Raw genomic sequence first — 22,686 nt, forward strand, 5'->3', positions numbered from 1 at the left:
ATTGCCGAAAAATTAAACTCATCTTCGCTAGAAGTAACTTCTTCGCCGTGTTCCATACTTATTGGGCTCAGTAACTTTCTGCAATCGGCAGAAATTCTGCAATCTGAAAGAAATACTGCAATCGGCAAGAAGGTTCAGTTCGAACTGATGTCGAAGACAGAGTCCTACCCGCAGTCGCAAGTATTTTTGAGATAAGACATTTAATCGCATAAGCATTGCAAAGACAACCTTTATTTGAGACAAGACATCCTTTATAGCTATTCAGGCACCTCGTAATATGATCTACAAAAAGCCAAGTAGATCTCTCAAGCGATATTCCTTAGGTCAAACACAAATAAACACATCGATTTAAATGGTGCCTCTCGGGCACCGCTCGAGTGCAAAGGGTTAATATCTTCTAGTTTCATTTTTTAATTTTCATTTACCTCCCAAGCAGAGGCGAAGTTTGTTAGCGTCGTTTGTTAGTTAATTTGTAAGATTCTCACTAGTGTATTTCTCAGTTACTGTTGAAAGTGACGAATCTTAAGAACTAATTAGCGAATAGTCGCTTATGTTCCTGTAACAAGAAACAACAAGATAGAAGGGTAACTAACCCTTTATTATTCCAATAAGATTTAACAAAACTCCGTCTTGGAGTGTACAATCAAAGCCGACACTTGGGCTTGAACTTAAGAGGCTAAAATAAACTAAAACTAAGATTAACTAAAGAGACATAGCCGAAGCTATCAAGAATCTAATCGAGTTGGCCCCTTAACTCTATTTGACTACGAGGCTTATCAAGGGCCTGAGTGCGGCCGAGCGTAATAACAGCTTTGAGAAAGAGAGAGAGTGGCCAAAAGGCAGACGCGCGCAAATCAGAAATTCTGATTCTCTCTAACTGCAAGTAGACTTTCGCCGGGTTAAATACCACTCCTCCTCATTAAGTATTCAGAGTGATTCCAAAACTACGTTCTGGCACGAAGTAGTAAGTTGAAGTTAAGAATTTGACAGGAAAGGAACTTTAATGCACACTTTGCCTAAAAACGTCCGTATAAAACGTTATATACAATGGCTATAGAATGTCGGCGTGCCATATTTTGCACCAATGTTTCTTTTCTTATCAGATAAAAAATCTGATGTGTACAGCCCATGACTTCCTTGTACGGAATATTAAATTATACGCATTTTTTTTTCTTGAATTTCATTTAAATTGATTTAATTGAATTAAATCTATTTCGTCGACAGCGCATAAACCACAATAGAATAAATGCACTCTTTAAAATTCCCTATATTTGTTTACTATAACGACACTCTGAATGCACAAAATTTATATCATTTGAAGAATTATCGTTGCCACGTGTTCTATTCAAATACTATAATAAAGCTGCAACGATGTATGAAAGAAATTAAGCAAACAAAACAGAAAAGAAACAGTTTTCACAGACGATTTAGTATTCTCATTCAATTAATTCAGTTCTCACTTCGCGACAAGGCAAAAATACATAAAAACTCAAAATATCTGCATTAAAAATTACGAAGTAAATCTTAAACACTTATTTCCTGGAAAACATTCTAGAAAGGATTAAGCATGATTTAATTCGCAATAATAAATGAAGGCGTTATTTTGGTGTTGCGAAGCTTAGTGTCTCTAGATTGGCAACAGATCTACAATTCTGCTGTTTCAAATGTAAACAAATATGTCCGCCACGTTATTTAAAACTTAACCGCACTTAAATAGCTTTTAAATTGTTGGTAATTGTACAAATATTGCTTCCAGAATTAGGAAAAGCATAAAAACCTTAACGGGAAGATAAAAACAACATAATTCAATCATTTTTAAAGCAAAAAATATACAATTTACAAACATATAAGAGTAAAGAAACTGAGATCACTGAGCCGGGTAACAGAGTGGATATATATGTATATATATTTATATACGTTTGGTGCGGCCGATTGCAACCAAAATACGAGGTGCACATCTACATGTTATAGCAGTCCTATATACAAAATTTCAACGTTCTGAGGCTACTCGTTTTTGAGTTATGCGAGATACGTACGTACACACGTTCGTACAGACGCCACGAAAAATTCTCTTCAGAATTAATTTTAAAGCTGTTTTAGGATTTTTTTGGAGGAAAAGAGTCTTTTATTCTGTCCTTACGTACAGATATCACGCAAAAACATTGTTAAATTGCATTCGATAGCTGGTCAAAATGGATAGTTTCGTTGAAATATGTTGCTTGAAACATTTCGCGATTACAATACTTCCTTTTTACTTCGTACAAGGGAGTATAAATATTATTCAACTTATGAAATTTCTCTCTAAAAAATTCCAGCCATGTATAAATGTCTGATATTTGGGAGTAGGGGAATGTCGTGTGGAGATAAATTAATTTCGACAAGCGATAAACCAAATATTTTATAACAAATACGAAGAGAAAAGCGTATTATCCGTTAGAGAGATGTAATTTTCTCCCCCTCCTCTCTAGGGACTTAAAGAAGCCGCCTTTGCGTCCTGGTAGGTGCGGTCCTGGACCGCCCTCGTCTGCAAAATCGTCCTTTTCTCACTCTCTTCCTTGTTTATTGAGCGTAATTACTTAGAAGCTTGACTTATTCACGATGGTATCCGCCCCAACTTGTCACTTTTTTCCCTTACGTGGCGCCGAGACACATACTAAGAGAAAAAAAAAAAAAAAAAAAAAAAATTGGCCACGACTGCGAGGGTGAGGCAGCTGAATTTGGCGCTTCAAGACAAAGCTTTGTCCCAGAATTAACCTCAACGAATCAAACAGAGGAAAGCAGGTAATACTCCTGACCCACTAGAATAGAAATGCAAAGCGTAACTTCAAAATTAATTAGCAGTCTCGATGAATTAATTTCCCCTGCTAAAAAAGTAAACAGTTGATAGCTACAGTTGCAGAACACAAAAGCCAGTTTCTGAATAGCTATAATCCAAAGATCATTGTCCTAAAATTAGGTTCCATATCAGTAACGTCCGCGTGGCTGATATGGTATTTGACTATATATCAGCACGCGGTGGATGATATATTCCGTATCAGTAACGTCCGCGTGCTGATACGAAACGCTCAAGGGATCAACTAGATTTTCTAAGAAAAGGTACTAGATGTTTGAATTCTATTAAAATAACGAATTTTTTAAACAGGAAGAAAATTTTAATTAAATTAGCAGCGATTTTATATATTTAATTTGTGGTAACTGATAAGGGGAAATAAGTAGTTCTTGTTATAAGGGAATAACTTGTAAACATAAGTAATTCTTGTAGTTCTCGCATTTAGAAATGCGCAGAAATATATGCAGAAATTTTAAAATTTTCAACGATATATTAATTTGTTTTTCTTTCCTGATGCTACACCAATAGCCAATTCCCCCCCCCCCCCTCTTTTTAGACCTAAGGGCGTCAGCCGAGTTTCGTTTTGGCATTTTGCGTCAATTCACTATAAACAGCGAATCACCTTTTTAAATTGTTGCACCAAATACTAGAGCCCTGTATTATATTTAAAAAAATTAAATGATGAAGAATCTGCATAAATGTATGTATGTTTATCGCATTGTGAATAATACAACAGTACCTAGAGCCATCCAATTTTGAATAAAGTACGTCTTCATCCGAATACAGCATTTGGAAGCCCAAATTTGGAATTTGTTTCGTTATCTATTTAATATTTAGTGAAACTTTAAAGAATTTTTCATGAACAAACTCAACGATTTCAAAGCGAACACTGGCAAAACTGTACGAAAAAACAAATCCCCAGAGCGTGAGACTGTGTATCGGAAATCCTAAAGATATGATCTTATTAAATTGTTACTCCAAAGGGACTTTGTCCCTGAAGGACTATTGTTTTCGTTTTGCGATTTTGCGCCGAATCGCTATAAATGTCCGTTTCACTTTTCAAACTGTTGCCACCAAATGTTAGAGTCGCATTATATTTGAAGAAATTTAATAATGAAAAATCTGAATAAATGCATGTATATTTCTCGCATTGTGATAAAACAACGGTACATAGAGCCATCGAATTTTGAATGACATAATCCTCCGACGAATATGGGCATGTGGAAGACCAAATTTGAAATTTGGAATTTGTTTTATGATCGATTTCATATTTTGTAAAACTTTAACGAATTTTTGAGTAACAAACTCAACTATTTAAAAGCGAGCAATGGCAACGTTGTGAAGAAAAAACATTTATATCTCCAGCGCGTGAGTAAAAAATACTAAAAAATCATTAAATTTTAAAACGCCTAGCTTTAGATTTTTCGAGTTTTTAGCTTTTTTATTTTTTAAATATTTAAATTTTTGTTTACCTTTTTGAAACTTTAACGGTAAACATTTCGAGGTGTTATACTATAATCTGAAACCTCCAGACTGCAGTTTATTTATCTTGGCTTCCTTTGTTAATTCAGGTTGCAAAACGCTGTTATTTTTATTAGTCCAAAGGGCTTTGTCTCTGAAGGACTATTGTTTTCGTTTTGCGATTTTGCGTTGCTTCATTATAAATGTCAGTTTCACTTTTCAAACTGTTGCCACCAAATGTTAGAGTCCTGCGTTATATTTGAAGAAATTAAATAATCAAAAATCAGCATCAATGTATGTATATTTCTCGCATTGTGATAAAACAACGGTACATAGAGCCATCGAATTTTGAACGACGTTAATCCTCCCACGAATATGAGCATGTGAAAGACCAAATTTGGAATTTGTTTTATTATCGATTTCATATTTTGTAAAACTTTAACGAATTTTTTAGTAACAAATTCAACGATTCAAAAGCGAGCAATGGCAACACTCTACGGGGGGGGGAAACCTTTTTATCTCTAGCGGGGACGGAACTGTGTATCGGAAATTCTAGATATGCTCATTTTAAAATAATTTTGCGACACTACTACTGAACTGAATTTTACGGTCTAAGTGTAAAGAACATGATATTTAATAAATATAGGTAACACACAAAACGTTAAAAAAATGCCCCTTTGGACGTAATTTAAAATCTGAAACCTTTCATATTTTTTTTTTTGGGGGGGTGGACTTTTTTTTTTTTTTTTTTTTTTTTTTTTGTGATATTGCTGTTGAATTGAATTTTATGATTTAAGTGCGAAGAGCATGATACTTAATAAATAAAGGTAATACAAAAAACGTTAAAAAAAATCCCTTTGAGCGTAATGTAAAATCTGAAAACTTTAAGGGTTTTTTTTTTCCTGGTTCATAATTATTAACCGATTCTAATGGGAATAATTATTAACCGATTCTAATGGGAATAAAGTGAAGTGAGTGAGAGGCCGTTTTTATAAAAGATAAAAAGCTTTTGATTCGAAAGTAGAATAATGAAGCGATTTGAAAAATAAAACCATGTGAATTCTTTTTATCCAAGAAGAGTTGTTAGTCTCAAAACTGAATTTTGCGTCGAATCACTAAAATCATTGAATCACTTTTCAGATTGTTGTCACCAAATATTACCGCCCTATATTATATTTAAAAAATCAAATAATGAAGAATCTGCATGAATGTATGTATTTTTCTCGCTCTGTGAAAGAAACGACAGGACCTAGGGCCATATAGCTTTGAGTAACGTAGTCTTCCACCAGAATATGGGCACCTGGAAGCTCGAATGTGTGGTTTCGAATTTTATTTATTATCTCTTTCATATTCTGTAAAATTTTAACGAATTTTTGATCAACAAACTGAACGATTTCAAGGCAAGCAATGGAAACGCTGTACGGAAAAAGGTTTTTTTTGTATCTCCAGCGCGACCGAGACTGTCAGTTGGAAATTTTAAGGATATGCTGTTTTTAAATATTTTTAGCCCAAAGGGAGATTAATTCAAATGCTCTTGAAACGTGTATGCGTGTAAATAAAATTTAAAAAAGCCCCTTTGGGCGTAGTATAAAATCTGAAAGCTTACAGTTTTTTCGCGCTTTCTATTAGCTGTAACGAAATTCGTAACGGAACGGAGGGTAACGAAATGGGTAACGAAAGATAAAGAATTTGCATCGTAGATGACATCTTAAAATCGAAGTATATAATTTTTTAGAAGGAAAGTAGTCATGTAATGCAAAACTATTAAAATGATAAAATGTGAGAACTAATCCGCAATGCATGATGAGCTAATGTACAAATAATAATAATAAATCTCTATGGCTATAACAAAATTTGTCTATTTAAAAAAAAAGGAAAAAGCGGGGGGGGGGGGAGAGAGAGAGAGAGGAGGCAGATTTTTTTAATATTAATTATGAAAACTTTTCTCCTTCAGTCTTAATTGTCCGAACCATTTTGGAATAAATAAAGACCGGCCTTTATATTTGTGAATATGTGATTAAATATTTGGAAAAGCCGAATCTTATTTTTAAATATCATGCTTTAACAAATCTGTCGCCTCCGGATATTTTACTAGCAAAAATCAGAGTCCAGAATAGTTGTTAGTCACTCAAATGTCAGACACGTAATTGGAAGATAGCAAAAATAATAGTAAAAAAATTCACATCCTCGAAGAATACTTTCTTTTGTCATACTAAGCACGTAGGGGGGGGAAGAGGAAAAAAACCCGAAAGAGTCCTGGAACTACTTCCCATCTTCGTTTTTTACTCACATCTTCACAAAGGAAATATCGCCCCACCCCTGCAAGGTCCCTAGGGGGTCCCTTGGGGGGACCCTTTAACAAAGACTCTCTGTCATCGGCAGCAGACCCCCCTTAACCATTCCGCTTTCTTACGAAATCCTGAGCTGCAATCTGTATGTGTATATGTGTGTGCATATGCTGACATACATGTATGGTATAACTAAAGCAAGCATACCGAATATATTTTTTTTACAGCAGCTTCTTTCCAAACATGAAAAATAAAAGATATATATATATAATAATCCTTCTTCTTCCGCCATTCTCGGTTATCATCGAGCGTAACCTTTTCTCTGATGACGGCATCTTTTGTTTCATTTTTGAAACCCCTTGAGGATGCCTTTTCGTAAGCTGAAGGAATATCAATGACAGAATACGATCTGGAAATGTATCTCTAATAGTTTACACTACGAAATAAAAGAATGCTAAACAATAATGAAGGAACTGCGTTCTAAATTTTGAAGGAACGTATTCGTATAAGGTGACTTTTAATTAACTGAAAATTAGTACAGTGAAGCAGCATTTGTTCTATCCAATTGACGCGGATTTATTTCATCTTCAGTGCGAATCTATCATATATTAAGTAACGGAATGACTAGACAAAGTGGGGCAGCGTCCCTTTTCGTATTAAAATTATAAATGTAAAAAATTTCACCTAATGTATAGTGTAGCATATCATATTTAGAGCTTTTCCTGCTTAGTTGATTCAGTAAGATAGGAAGATAACAGTAAAAATCTATATATATATATAAAGAAGAAAGTCTGTGTTTGTTCGCGATTAATTCAGTCACTACTATAGCTGTCGTCACCAAACTATCTAAAGTCCTTTTCCTGGGAATTCTAGAAAGGATTAAGCATGATTTAATTCGCAATAATAAATGAAGGCGTTATTTTTGTGTTGCGAAGCTTAGTGTCTCTAGATTGGCAACAAATCTACAATTCTGCTGTTTCAAATGTAAACAAATATGTCCGCCATGTTATTTAAAACTTAACCGCACTTAAACAGCTTTTAAATTGTTGATAATTGTACAAATATTGCTTTCAGAATTACGAAAAGCATAAAAACTTTAACCGGAAGATAAAAACAACATAATTCAATCATTTTTAAAGCAAAAAATGTACAATTTACAAACATATAAGAGTAAAGAAAATGAGATCACTGAGCAGGGTAACAGAGTGGATATATATATAAATATATTTTACGTTTGGCGCGGCCGATTGAAACCAAAATACGAGGTGCACATCTACATGTTATAGTAGTCTTATATACAAAATTTCAACGTTCTGAGGCTACTCGTTTTTGAGTTATGCGATATACGTACGTACGCACGTACGTACATACGTTCGTAGAGACGCCACGAAAAATTCTCTTCAGAATTCATTTTAAAGCAGTTTTTTAGTTTTTTTTTTTGGAGGAAAAGAGTCTTTTATTCTGTCCTTACGTATAGATATCACTCAAAAACATCGTTAAATTGTATTCGAAAGCGGTCAAAGTGGATATTTTCGTTGAAATATGCTGCCTGAAGCTTTTCGCGATTACAATACTTCCTTTTTACTTCGTACAAGGAAGTAAAAATGTAGCTAAAATCAGAGATATTAATAAAAAAAACTCTGTAACCGCTAATTTTCGTGCACATTTTTCCGAGTGGCAACAGTCTCGCATGCTGGAGGTAAAAATCCGCTTTATTTCGATATCTGTTGCCACTACTCGCTTTCAAATTGTAGAGTTTCTTAGTAAAAAACTTCGAGGTTTTACGATACAATAAAAATAGCATTGCGAAACATTAAATGTATTATTTCTGATTCCAAAAAATCGTGGGAAGACATTTCGACTATTCCCATTTTCGTACTGCTTTAATCAAGCGACATATTATTTAAAAACTCTGGAAAGTCTAATTTCCGCCCTCATTTTACCGAGTGGCAGCAGTCTCGCGTGTTGGAAATAAAAATGCTTTATCTCGAAAAGTGTTGCCACTGTTCGCTTTCAAATCGCACAATTTGATAATCAGAAATTTGTAAATTTTACAAAAGCTATATATGTCTGTCTGTGTGCTTGTTTGTTGGCGTAAGTTATTTCTGAGAATAAATTACGATCATTTTTTGCCACACTTAATTTACTAAAACTGAATATAGGTGAAATATTGAATGGAACTTGAGCTTTTACAACTATTTGACTAGAAAGTAGAAAATTATTAAAAACTACGTGCGATTGTTGCTGGTATAATGAGAGAGAAATAGTTTATTTTTCTATCGAAATTTTTTGTATGGGTTCCATATCGTATCAAACTGAAAACTGTATGACTGAATCGTATTTTTTGCATCGATATTAGAGAATGATTACAGCGGTATCGTTCCCTGTTGTTAGATACATTGCTCTTAATCTAACTTGACTGGAATTGGGTACTTCCGCTAGTAAAAAATAAATAAATAACTAATTAAAATAAAATAAATAAATAAAGGATCTGTAAGCTTTTCAGATTTTATATTACGCACAAACGGGTACTTTTTTTTCTTCATTTACAGACACATACACCATTTGAGAGGGTTTGAGCTAACGCCACATTGGTCTTAAAAAATATTTTAAAATATATATCTTTAGAATTTCCGATTAACAATCTCGCGTGTTGGAGATGAAAATGTTCAACCCCCCATACAATGTCGCCAATGCTCGCTTTGAAATCGTTGAGTTTTATAAACAAAAATTCGTTAAAGTTTTACAAAATATGACATAGACAATAAAACAAATTCCAAATTCCAAATTTGGGCTTCCAAGTGCCCATGTTCGGGTGAGGACTACATTATTCAAAATTTGCTGACTCTGGGTACCTTTTTTTTTTCTTTTTTTTTAATAATGTGAGAAATATTCATGCAATCATGCAGATTCTTCATTATTTAGTTCTCTCAAATTTAATACATGCCGATAATATTTGGTGGCAACAGTTTGAAACGTGAATCAACGCAGAAAGTGAAACGACGCAAAATTTAGTTTTGAGAATATAGCCCTTTGGCTCTAACGCCCCTTTGGGTTAAAAAAAAAAAAAAAAAAAAAAAAAAAAAAAAAAAAAAAGTTGAACATTGAAACGAGCTCGAAACGTATTCTCAATTAAGCAGAATTGTCTCTAGTTAAAATAATTAAAGTCTATTAAAAGGTATAATTTTATTAGAGATCAAATAAGCATGATATTATCATTGCCATTACGACAACAGACACTTTATGTAAGAAATTTTAACGTTTTATTTTGAAAATTTTATCGTAATTAATTTGAAGTGGTTCATATTTCTGCGTTTTGAAAATAATTATACAAAAGAGGAAGGAATTTAATTTATGCTTAAATAAATTTCTCTAGGAACAGTTTAAAATGATGCTTTCAAGGTGACTAAAATCCTTTAATAAACAAACAAATTTCTAAACTTCCTTTTTCTTTTTTCGGACGCGTTATAAAGTCTTTAAATACGTGCACACTTAAGCACGTTTCTACAAATGTTGACTGCAGAAATATATTTTTACCTGCTAGTTTTAATACTAAAATGCGAAACGTGTCATTTTATATATTTCTGCTGCGGAAGTTTTAAAGAGGACAAATTCACTTTAAGTGGTAAGCGCTAAATCTGTATTACTTGTTTACATGAAACAAAACAGTAGAATAGTCAATTAAATTTATTCCTATGACAGAAGGAATTTTATAATGCAAGTTGTTGTATGAACGCATCGTGATCGGTGCAGTGTAAAAGAACAAGTTATTAAAATTTATAAATGGTTTGCTACTTGTAATTTGCTTTTGCCACTTTCTCCTAATGTTAATCTAAAGCTTGTATTCAAAGTCTGTAAAATAAGCCTTGATTAAAGAGAAAATAAGCACATTTGTTGTATCTGTAACAGGTATGCTGTAAATTGCAAGCAGCATCTGTGGGCACTTCCTTTAGAGTTATTCTTTTTGTCATAACTTTTATTAATGTTAATATTAAAACCAGTAAAATATTTCAAATTCCTTAAAATCACTATCAAAGTGATATGCTACTTTTATTTGAAAACGTCATGACTTCTGTCAATTCGTAATATCTAAAGTTGGGCTAAAGCAAACACTTTTAACTTTGCTCCAGAAAGGTCTTCTATTAGGTTATGCGGGAACGGAGGTGGCATATGGAGATACGGTGCTTGTGTGATGATTTTTGGAAGTGTTCCTATTTTTTACCAGGACGTGATTGGAGGCGAGAAGAAAACAACACTTTCCAACCCCTTTTATGCATTTTATTTCAGAATTTCGACTTTTTTATTTGTATTTCATAATTCTGTAAAAATTGCCTAAAATGGTGAATGCTGGGTCACTGTGGCTCTGCATGAGGGCTTACCAATGGAATTTAAAAGGTACTCGCAAATTTTAAGCAATATGAAGGAAAAAAGGCTTAGATGATTAACATTTTATTAAATTTATAGTTTTTCAAGTTTTTTACTTCCTTGTACGAAATAAAGGAACTATTGTAATCACGAAAAATTCTGGGTCTCATATTTCAACGAAAATATCCATTTTGACAGCTATCAAATGCAATTTAACAATGTTTTTGCGTGACATTGATACGTAAGGACAGAATAAAGGACTCTTTTTCTCAAACGGATTTTAAAATGGGTTCAAAAGAGATTTTATGCTGCCGACCGTACGTACGTATCTCACATAACTCATAAAGGCTAGACTAAGAACATTTACATTTTGTATGTAGAACTGCTATAATATGTAGTTGTGCACCTCTCTTTTTCGTTGCAGTTGACGGCGCTAATTTATATATATATATCCGCTCTTTTACTGGACTCTGTGGGTTCAGTTTCTTTTATACTTTAAAGAAAAGAAAAAAAAAAAGAAAAAAAAAAAAACCATCAAAGTTTGAATAACGTAGTTTTCCAACCGAACATGGGCACTTGGAAGCGAAATTTTGAAGTTTGGAATTTGCTTTATTATCTATTTCAAATTTTGTAAAACTTTAGCGAATTTTTTATTAACAAACTCAACGATTTCAAAGCGAATTATGGCAACACTGTACGAAAAAAAAAAAAAAAATTTTTACCTCCAACGCGCGAAACTGTTTATCAGAAATTCTAAAGATATGCTGTTTTGAAATATTTTGTGATTTTGCTGTTGAATTGAATTTTATGTGGTTTAGGTACCGAGAACATGATATTTAGGTAACATACAAAGCGTTAAAAAAACGCCCTTTTGGGCGTAATATAAAATCTGAAAGCTTTCACATTTTTTTTTTTTTTTAAAGCTTATATTTTCACTGAACCGGATACAGATACTTGGTGCTTGAAGAAAGTAACTTTGTGCAAATTAATAGCAAACAAATGCAGAAGTTCAAATTACTACTTAGCAAAAGTGAGCAAACATTTTTCCCTGACTAAAGTTTCGTTGGAAATGATTCCAATTTCATAAAATGACCAATCAGCGACCGAGCTCAAAAGTCGCTGAATACTGATAGCTCGGTTTAGGGTTCACGTTCCGGCGAACAGGTTGGCTGCATGGATGTACGTTGTTTTTGTCATGTGTAACGTGTATACGAACCAGTTTTCCTTAGAAAAGTCCTCCACGAAGGCATCCCCTCCTTAGGCAGATATCACTTGATAAGTGCTTTGCTGTGATTAAATAAAAAAAAAACAACTAATACGTATTCTTATTTTTGTAGAAAATATTAGCTAGCTGACATCCCTCCACTTAAACAGATAGCCCTCGAGTGCTTTGTCATTGCACACTCGACGCGTATTCGAGAGGTCCAGGGTTCGATTCCCTGCGAAGGCATTGGACATTTTTCACGATTTCAGAATCATAAAATCTATCGACTCTATACCATAATTAAACAAGCGAAACCAAATCAACCAATTTTCTCAAAATTTTGCAGTTACAATGATGAACACGAGAAAAATTGTAGTACTTTACATTCTTAGCCAAAACAAGAGAAGTGCGTCTTGGATAGATGTTTCCAAGTACTTGGCAGAAACGGAATAGAAGCTGTGTCATTCACAAAGCTACTAAGCAAGAACATTTCAGAAGCTTCTATGAAATAAAGGAGCTAATGAAAGGAATAATTTGGGCCTTTGAGAGCAGAAATTGTGACTTTAGTCCTACAGTGGTAGCCTAATGAAGATTTTGTTTACGTCCTTGCGTTCGACATATCTTTTGCCCTGAATTTTAAAAAACCTGCGGAAGCACATTAAAAAAAATTATATAAATTCCTCTCATGAATGAAGTTTCATTACTCTGACAAATTTTCAGCTGCAAAAATTAAATTTCTTCACCTTTTAGGTTGCTTGTAGGGAGGGCTATTAATATTTTTTGGAGGCAGAAAAGGTAAGAAATAAATTCTACCTTCGCCGGGATTCGAATTCCTGTTATTGCAATTGACGGCTGGACGTGATACTAATCACATTAAGAGAGCGGGCAGTTTGGAAGCCGAAAATTTCTTTACATGTCGATTAATTTAATACACACCACAATAATATATTTTGATAAATGATGTGTATTTTAATCTTTCGCTTATTATAAATTTTTGTTACTTATGTTCTAACTGCTGCAAATACGAATGAGTCTGGCAATTCCTATTTATCCGGAAGAATTAATGTCGAAGAAATATATCGAGATGAGACTCTAAGAAAAATGTTATAATTCTGAATGAATCGACTAAAATCTGAGTAAAAAAAAGGATTATGAAAATTGTAATGGACAAAGAATAATGTTATAGAAATTCTAGAATAAAAGTGGTCACAATTTTAATTTTTGGGGTAAAGTAATTTGATCCTACCTTGAAGATTTTTCTTATGCCTGCAGTTTTTTTTTGAAAATTTGCGCCTTTCTCATTCTAATAGTGCTTTTCTAGTCCTTGTTTTTAAATGATCACAGTGTTCTCCAAATATTTCAAAGTTGTTGTTGGGCCCACCAGCGGCCGAGCGGTAAAGTCGCTGAACACTGGTAGTTCGGTCCGAGGTTCGAATCCCGGGCTGGCTGCATGGGTGTTTTCGTGGTTTTCCGCATGTGTAACGCGTATACGAGCCAGTTTCCCTTAGAAAGTCCTCCACGAAGGCATCCCTCCCCTTAGACAGATAGCCCTAGTTTGCTTTGCCATAATTAAATACACCAACACACAAAAGTCGTTGTTGTTGCTAGTGCTCTCTTAAGGGCCGTCCCCACTGCGTAATGGCAGACCGCACATTGAGTTGAACAATGTTAAGCAAATTTCGCTTACTGCGCATGCTTGATGGTGTACCTTTGGCGCGGGGAGAAATATTGGCGACTAACCAACCCTACGCTAGCTTATTCGTGATCACCATGGCTGTCGAGTGTGTTCGAATGATGTTTACAACTGTAATGTTGTGGAACTTTGCTTATTAGTTATTTTGACGTCCTTACCGATTGCATTTGCTTATTTTTCTAATATATATTTCATTGCAATTTGTCAATAACAGTGCATTTAATATTTGTTAACATATGTTCGTAATAATTCGTTATTTAAATGTAATTTGTTTACATGTTATAATTCAGTAATTGTAAACTGGAGTATCTCGCTTAGTTTGTTAGCGTATATTCGCGCTTTTATTTTCTCGTTTCAAAGAATTTAATAACTAGCATTAAGGAATTGTAAAATTTCTTCAGTGTTATTTGCAAGCACTTGTTATATTCCACAGTGTTTCTTTATGTATGTACGAATGGAACATATGGTAAATCCTGAATTGTTTTTATTGCTTAAAAGTATAATGAATAAATTTTCAACTAATATACCCTAAATTTCAGTCTTTTTCTGAACGAAAATTTGTACAGTTCCAAAGGAATGTGCAGAATTTCATAGGTATTATATTTTACATTTTGAATGCAACACTGCTTCACATTACTTCGCAATAATTTCAGCTTTCTAGTTGTTTGAGCAGCACAGCAAAAAATAGTATTTTAACACAGTAATCAATTTACATTTACATTATACTCTACGAAGATTTAAACGCCAGATTTGTTTACAATCAGATGGCGGTACATCTACCATATACCGTATTTATCTTCTTTTCAAATCGTGCCAACATAGTAATTACGCCAAATTGTTTTCTGGGCATGCGCAGTATGCGACATTCGTTTAACACTGTTCAACTCAATGTGCGGTCTGCCATTACGCGTCCCCACTGAGGTTTATCTGGTCTAACGGAGACAATTGACGTAGCCGACCCATCTCCAAAACTAATTTTCCCCCATACCGCAGCAAATTGAAAAATCTGAACTGCAGGCATAGCGAAGCTAGTCGACACATGGAACTGACTCCGTTAACTCAGATGAAACCCAGTTGGAACGGCCGTTTAGTCAGTCCAAATCCATCAAATTCTTTGTGGCAAGGACCGCAAGTTTGCGCCTTTCATTGGCAACCAACTGCTTTAAGCGCCTGACAGGTGACAGTGCGATTTAGCTCAGTCCCCCCCCCAATTTTGATAGAGAGTACCCCGGGGGGGGGACACGGGTCCAAGGGTCTCCCCCCTCTTCCCCTACCATCAACCCCACGAGAGGACGTTTGGCCGCATATTTAGAGTGCCCCCTGCTGCACAGACACTATACATTTACAAACATCCATGCCTTCTCCGGAACTTGAACCCGGGCTCTTCGGCACAGCATTCAGTGATGCTAACCACTATACTGACTGAGAGGCTATTTCGAAGTAATATTTGTAAACAAAGGACATTCCGTTTTAAAGACATCGTTGCAACCTTGGCCAGTGCCATGTTTGAAAGGACTACTATGATATCCTGTTCAGTTGCAACTTTAAATTTATAAGTTATATGCGACTTACGCTACCTACTAATAAATATTAGTATCTTGAGAGTCCAAAAGTCATCACTGATTACTACAAATAAAGTGTTAGTGAAGTGGATATGAAAATGAGTCAAGGATCCATGGTGATCCAATAGAGATACATTTGGATGTTTAGTTTTGTTACTTACCATTGAAGTAACCTCTTTTTTTTTTTTTTTTTTCTTTCTTTCTTGTCTTAAATGATATTTTTTCCCGCGCTAGCGTGATAGCTAAGAGCCACGGGCACCGATTTAATCGCCGAAATATAATCTTTGTTGAAGAAAAATCGACCATCAAATTACCAAGCTCAGAGGCATTTGATTACCGCACAGTTAAGCTATTTACGTCAAAAGACCTTTCTGTTTACTTTTGATTAACAGTCGGAGAGAGGTTATTTATCCCTTCCCTTTTACCTACTATGACCTCTGTCTGGTGTGACCTTGGGGCGTGAATGCGCCTGTAAATAAAACGTACAGATTATTCTACTTGTGCACAGTCACCCGCAAATAAGAACTAGTTTTAATCGTGGTATATGCTATACGGTTGGAGGGTGGCGCGATATTAATGCGCTCCCCTTCCTGCACGTTCGCCTCCCCTCCTTCAACTTTTATTCTATTCACAGCATTGATGGAAGCTTGGGATGAATAGGACTGGAAGGAGGGAAAGCCCGAACAGAAGCCCCAAAACGAGAGGGCTTTGAATGAAGGAGGACTATAAATGTTGGGCAGAGGTCATGTCGGGTGCAGCTTCCCTCTCCCTCTCTTCATTCAAAGAAAAAAAAAATTGCGCGGACATGTCCTGTCCCACTCTGTGCTCTAGGACAGCTTCTTGGCTTCCTGCTGCCCTTAAATTCAGGCACTACTGTCACAGTCGAGTTCCAAGACACAATAGAGGCTTCCCAATTCTTCCATGAAGGAAGTTTGGCAGAAAAAAAAAACATAATCTCGAAGAATAGGAACGAGAGCCGCTACTTCTTGAAGGAGGGGAGAATTCAACTCCATCTTGCTTCTGAGGTTCTTAGAATTGCTTACTTTGGTCTCTGTTTCAAAAGGGTTAAGATAATTCAGCTGAAACGCAAAACGAATTTATGCTTAAAAAAGGAAAGATAGGTGACGGAAAAAGAAGATTGCAGATCAACATTCTTCTTAAGGTCTTTGTTATTGTACGAAAGTGGGCCTTGTTGATCCAAGAGGAAAGGAAACATAAGTACAAAGGGACCAACTGATTGACAGTGAGACCCTTTCCCGAGATCTGGAAGAATGGCGGATGGAGTAAATCCTTAGAAGCAATTTGCTGAACCTGTAATCCGAGAAAACACGAAATTTTTGCTATATATTTCTTTAAAGTTGTAGGGTTCTTCACTCTTTTTGGCTAAAATAAATGTCGAGGAATCTGGTGAACTGTTAAGCGATCTATCGCTGAGTTCAAATAACTAAAGCTGTATACTCAAGATGGGTTAACTATCTTTATTTCACTCAAAATAAGATGAATAGTTCAGTTGGCCCCTTTTTCGGGCTTACAACAAAGCCTCCACTAGGGCTTAAACTCAAATTAAGAAACAAGAATTAAATTATAACTACACTGGTTATCATAAATTAAGGAAAAATCACGATTACTGAAAAAGTTACATGTAGAATTTTATGAAACGTACCCACAATATACAACACATAGTAAGGTATCAAATAACATAAAAAGAAATTACCAGACAATTATGGTAATATAGAAATTAGCACATGCATAAAATGAACAAATCGAAGGTGTCACTTTGCTATAGGAAAAGTACCTTCAATAGGGAATATGGTTGCTTCTAAATGCAATACAGCGATGTGTGATGCTTTCATTTATACGATGTATCAGTTCCATAGGAAGCGAGAGCCATTGCTCTTGCAAAGCAGTTGCAAGCGCGGAAAGGGTCTGAGTGGGCGGATTGAGAGCAGCTAGACGTTTCCCTAAAGCATCCCAAACGTGCTCGATAGGATTCAAGTCCAGAGATTGAGCTGGCCACTTCATACGCATAATTGTTTCCTGTTGAAGATAATCATCTACAGTGCGATCCCTGTGTGGTCTTGCGTTGTCGTCCTGTAACAGGAAAGCATCACCTATTGCCCCGGCATATGGGCATCAAGGATGTCATCATCAAGGATATACATCATCAAGGAACATAAGCATCAAGGATGTCATCTCTATAAACCGGAGCATTCACGGTTCCCCTTGGAAAGACATGGGGGTCTGTGCGTCCATCCAAAGAGATGCCACCCCAAACACAGACACTGCCTCTTCCGTATGCATCTCTTTTACGGATGTTTGACGGATGATAACGGGTTCCAGGTTCTCTACATATTAAATAACGCCTACTATTGCTTTCTAGACTAAATCTGGACTCATCCGCAAAGAGAACAGTCTTCCATTGATCAGGCGTCCAGTGGACATGTTGTCGTGCCTACTGCAAACGGTCCCTCCTATGGCGTGACGTGAGTGTCACACAAATGGGTGGTCGTCTCGCATACAGACTACCTTCGTGAAGCCTTCTACGCACAGTTGGCGTTGACACGAACCTTCCAGTGGCTGCAGCAAGGGCGGATCTAAGAAGAGTCGGAGTAGCGATTCCATTCCTGCGTGCACATAATGTCAAATATGGGCCATCGGCGTTCCTCGTAGCTGTTGGCCGTCCTTGGCTGAACCTCCTAGATGCCAAATCTATGGCCTCCAAAGTCTATGAACCACAGAAGGACTCACATTAACCATCTGGCCACTTCTGTTTGACTTTGTCCTGCCTCTAGTGTCCCAATGGCTCTCCATCGTAGTTTTGCAGGCAAATGATGCCTGGAGGTCATTGTTACGAATTGGCTATCTCAGATTTCTGATGTCACTATCACAGTGAAATATGTGGGCTTGCTCTCAAACATGGACTTTTATGTTCCTCGCAGATGACGTATTCCGACTGCAGCGCCACTAATTTGCATATTGCAGTTTTATTCAGCTACTCTTACTTGCTAACATAATCAAATTTTACACGGTTTGGCTTATTTTTGAGGGAGTTATCGCTATTATTGTGATTTTTCCTTAATTTATGATAACCAGTGTATGAGACTTAGCCGAAAGTTAACACAAGTATCTAACATAGTTGGCGCTTAATTTAAACTGCCGCGAATATCACAAGGCACGTAAAAATGCGACTGAGCGTAACACTTTCAAAAGAGACTTAGCCCGGAGGCAAACACGCGCTACTCAGGATTTCTAGCTCTCTCTCACGAAGTAAGTTGAACCTTCCTTAAATACTACATCTCACCCATTTGCATTCGATGCGATTCTGAATACTCATTCTGGTAGGGAGTTGTAAGTGGAAACAAGAACTGATAGAAAAGGGACTTTAAAATTAAAATAACTGTTATAAAATTAAAATATACCTTGCAAATTTATGAGGTGTTTTCTCCCTTCTTCCAGCATGCTTTCGAGGTGTAACGGTAGCACACTTGAAGCGTATTCGAGAGGTTCAGGGTTCGAGTTCCGAAGAGGGCATTGCTCATTTTTATGTCTCTTTCTTCAAAATAACCTAATGACTCTACAAAGTAATGAATGTTTATGCAATTCAGAAACACGCCTTATAAAATTAATGAATTTTACAATATATTTCAGTGTTTGAAACGGGCCTCTTATTGAGTTGGTGTAGGTGTATTTAATTATGGCAAAGCACACTAGGGCTATCTGCCTATGGGGAGGGATGCCTTCGTGGAGGACTTTTTAAAGGAAACTGGCTCGTATACACGTTGCACATGGGGAAAACCACGAAAACACCCATGCAGCCAGCCCGTTCGCGGGATTCGAACCTCGGACCGAACTACCAGTGTTCAGCGACTTTACCGCTTGGCCGCTGGTGGGCCCCGGTCCTTTATTTAGCAAAATACTTTAAAAAAATCAAAGATTCAAATTAAATTATCATTGTTTTAATTCCGCTTTCCTAAAAATGTAAAACTTTAGTAACTTTATAATAAATATAAGATGTCCTGTACGTATCAAGTTCAGAAGAATAACATCTTCAATTTTAATAAACATTTTGGAACTGAGCTCCAAGGTTTCGTTTATACTCTTCTGGGTATACTTTTTGGTACATACAGTTTCTATTTAGGATTTTTGATCCTTATGAGAATGTTTCCTTTCTGAACAACAAATTGTTATCAGTTATTAATTGTATTAAATTTGTATATCTTATAACAGTTAAAAAGCTCTAAATATAACTACCGAACAATTTAATGCTTAAACAACAGTTTAAGTGAATTTAACGAACAGTTTAAGTGAATGTGAAAGGAATTGGAATGATGAAATTTTTATAGTGATCTCCCTTATATAGGCGATAGAATGAATATGATTAATTGAAATATTTTAATTTTGAATTTGATTAAATTTGGTGAAATTTCAGTCAAATGACTCTTTTTAAATTCTTTTTGAAAAAAGTAATTTTTAAAATTAATAAAGAAACAATCTTGTATTTGGCGTAGATTTAGACAGAAAAGTCAATAGTTTTCTAGGGCAAACTGGTCCTTCTTTATCAAAAGCGAAGAAATTTGCAAGACTAGAAATCAGCTTTGATATATTGCTTCACAGGAATACCTTGACAGAGAACTGCAGGAAGAATTGTGTAGAGGTAGCTCCAGGCCAGTGTAAGTGAAAATGTCTGAACGGGAAAGCAAATCATGTATGTTAAAATAGTTAAAATGTGTTGCCCTACTGAGAGCCAATAAGTAGTTAGATGACAGAAACGTAGGAAAGTGTACTGATTCGCGGACGTCAGTCACGGGGCATCTATCCAAATTCTGATCGCACTATGGAAATCAGCGGGTGCAACGGTCCTATTTATATCCTACTGCAGTAAAGTGAACAGGAAGGTAGCGCCATCTGTCGGCAAAATTAATAACGAAAATTGAAAAATTAAGTTAATAGAATTTTAAAAGTGTTAAGAAGTACTAGATTAGACTTAAATTCATTAACTATGCAAGCTAAACCTAATAAAGTAAACAAGGCAAATCTTGCTCCTGATGAAGAGAGACGCGTTTGCCCTCGAAATCGATTGAGTTTTTTGTCTAAATAAAAATTTGTTTCCTTACTAATTTTAAGTTTCACTTTGGAGTGTTTCTTTTCTGATTTGAGCACAATCTTTATTAAAAATTACAAGTTTGGGATGAAAACTCCGGAAAATAGTTTTAATTAGAAGAAATGCATAAATCTATGCAGTGGTTAAGGAGGAATATAAGCAATACGACATGCTTAAATGTTTCACTGATGATTCTTTAAATTTCTAGAAACTGCTATTCGACTTTCTTGTTTTTTTTTTTTTTTTTTTTTTTTTTTTTTTTTACGTGGTCCGCTCTTAGGCACTACACAGAAAGGGAGGGATGCGCTGTGAAGTTTTTTATAGAGAAACTGTCTCATATCCCCCTTGCACGTGGGGAAAAACACGAAACCACCCATACAGCCAGCCTCACTGGGACTTAAACCTCGGACCGAACTACAAGTATTCAGTGGCTTTTACCGTTCGGCCGCTGCTGGTCCTTTGTTTATGTTACCCATGCGATTGTTTTAATATGCAGGAATTTATTATTTTTCTTAGTTTTTAAACAATCGTATGTACTTGATTTGAACTTGCCGAGTTTTGGGGCAGAACGCTAAATGAGTGGTTTTCAGTTGGAACACACGCAATAAGTGAACCTTGCAAAGAATATCTTGTATAGAAATAACTTTTTGTGAAGGAATTTTTAAAGAAAGAGCTTATCTCCCAGAACAGACTTGGATTGCCGAAATCTAAATGACAGGTATTCTGCAGTGAATTAAATATTTAAACATCCACACCATAAATACCGTAACCAAAATTTAAAATTATTCACAAAACAGTCGGAGGAATTCTGTTATTCGTTTAAACATACATTATTTTTCTTCAAATAAATTCCGTGGACGCTTATCTAGTTGTTACTGTCTCATTAAGGTGACCTCCTGTGATTCAGGGGGCCATGTATACCGCCTTTCACCTGCCATCCCCAAGTGGGGGGGGGAGGAAACTTCAAAATCCGTCAAAAACGACGCAAGCTTCCAAATTACAGATGGGAAAGCGGCAAGAAACACACCAACTCCCACAGGTAAACGTGAAACTTGCCAAGTAATCAGTTCTTTAGATCTTTGTATGTCCTTTCCCCTGCTGTTTGAAGTGTACGTGGCTCTCAAAGTGTGACAGGTTTACGAGGATCAGATAAGAGATATTCTCACCTCTCTTGCTGCGTTTTTAGGCTGATTGTCGATCGTGCGGGGCTTGATGAAATGATATCCTAATTGGTCCCTGGACTGCTGATCTTCCGATAGGAGGTTTAAGTTCGACTTGCTTTCGATGATAAAAACATGTGGGAACGCTTTAAATTTGACCTTTTTACTCGTTCCTCTTAATCAGTTTGGATTTGACCTTTTTACTCGTTCCTCTTAATCAGTTTGGATTTGACCTTTTTACTCGTTCCTCTTCATCAGTTTGGATTTGACCTTTTTACTCGTTCCTCTTAATCAGTTTGGATTTGACCTTTTTACTCGTTCCTCTTAATCAGTTTGGAGATGAAGTCTAGGAAGAGATCTAGATCATATCATGCCTGTGCGTTTCTTACATTAAATTTGCTTTTCTTTTTAACATATGTGTACAGCTTTAACTATGATATAAATAACCTCTTTTTCAGTCTCTTACAAGAAAATGTTTACATCTCAACTTTAAATGTAATTATCACACATAAAAGTAAGTGTTTAAATATCCAACGGTACAGTAAGACCCCGTTTAACGCTGTTTCGTTTAGCGCTGTTTCGGTTTAGCGCTCTTTTATTTCAACCCGGGGATTCCACGAAATCGCTCGCAGCATACGGGGATTCCCCGAAATATTATGCAGCCATAGGTTTCAAATACATATCCGAAAGAGTGTGCTTGTATTTCTTGTTTGGTGCGGTATCGTACAGACATATTTTGAAGGGGTAAATGTGGAAGATGTCGAAGAAATAATTCAAGAAGCAGCGGCTAGTCTTTCTAATGATGAGCTCAAGGAATTAACTGAACAAGAAGAAAAAAAAAAATGTTGACAGCAGTGATTCAGAAGAAGAGCAAAAAGAACTTTCGATTGCGTTTGTAAAAAGGAGTTTGTCTACCATAACTGAAATAATGGATCAATTCATTGAAAATGATCCGAATTTTGACATCAGGAGCTCAAAAGCAAGGCGTGGTTTTAGAGATGCTCTATCCGTTTATGAAGAAC

This window comes from Stegodyphus dumicola, chromosome 10, assembly GCF_044657685.1.
Source record: "Stegodyphus dumicola isolate Sdum_Otavi_A_Nest chromosome 10, ASM4465768v1".
Lineage (NCBI taxonomy): Eukaryota > Metazoa > Arthropoda > Arachnida > Araneae > Eresidae > Stegodyphus > Stegodyphus dumicola.